Raw genomic sequence first — 1,116 nt, 5'->3', positions numbered from 1 at the left:
TGTCGCACTTGGCCGGAAACTTCTGCTACTGCCAGTTCTTGTCTATGCATATTTGGATTCTCTTCTTCTCTTTCTCAATGCGGCAATCTACAGCTACAGCTATTGGTTTGGTGACTATGTATGTAGTATGTATGTATGCTTGCCACAATCCAGCAACCGCATGATTTCCACTCTCCTTGGTTTCTTAAACCGCTTTATGTTTTGTTGTTGTGCTATTGTCAGCAGCAGCAAATTAGCTGGTGATGTTGGCTAAGATATTGTCGATTCCGTAGGCTTTCAAATGACGCACAAATGTCGTCGCGCTTAAGTAGAAGAAGACACCGTAGTGTGGGGCTTTAAAGCGATAGTGAAATGCAATGAATTAGGTGCAATCACTAATTGAATCTTTTAAAGTAGAATCTTTTTTAAAGATAAACTAAGCGGACGAGTTTTGTAAAATTCCTAGGCAGTGAAATAGCTTTTTTTTGTAGGGGTGGCACAAAGCGTATAACATCTACCCAGTTTCCAACCTACAGCAAAGAGCGAACGGACAAAAACCTATTTTTTAACCGACTTCCAAAAAAGGAGGAGGTTATCAGTTCGTCGGAATATTTTTTTTTATGTATGTTACCGCATAACTTTGGATCACGTCAATAATTCTTTTTTCATCGGAAAGGTAGTGTCTCAGAGGTGGTCCCATACTAATCTGGTTGAGATCCGATCAGTGGATCATGAGATATATATATATATATTTTTTTTTTATATGGGAGTTGAAGTCGGTTTTTTTTTTGCTAAAAATTATAGCATCTTCAATACTGGGCTAATGAAATCCACTTGTCCATGCTGTCTACTTACACTTGACTTTAAGTCAGCTAATTTGCCTACTAAACTACATTCGCGGGATGCGTTTGTATTTTGCTTCCATCTGAAGAAAAGTTCAGCAGAAAGTCATCGGTTCTTGTGTGAAGTTTACGGAGGGCATGTGTTATGAGGGTGCTTGCGGGGTAGGACGAGGTGGCTTCCAGGCATGGTGGCAGGCCCAGACTAGCTCGCCGGATGGGGGGGGGGGTCATTTCCACTCGCCATACCTGACCCTACATATACAAAATTGTTGTCATGCCTGATTGAGAAGCAACA

The sequence above is a fragment of the Rhagoletis pomonella genome, unplaced genomic scaffold, assembly GCF_013731165.1.
Source record: "Rhagoletis pomonella isolate Grant_MI unplaced genomic scaffold, Rhpom_1.0 Rhpom_scaffold_00004, whole genome shotgun sequence".
NCBI classification, from domain to species: domain Eukaryota; kingdom Metazoa; phylum Arthropoda; class Insecta; order Diptera; family Tephritidae; genus Rhagoletis; species Rhagoletis pomonella.
The sequence above is the reverse complement of the archived record's forward strand: the minus strand, read 5'-3'. Positions refer to the sequence as shown.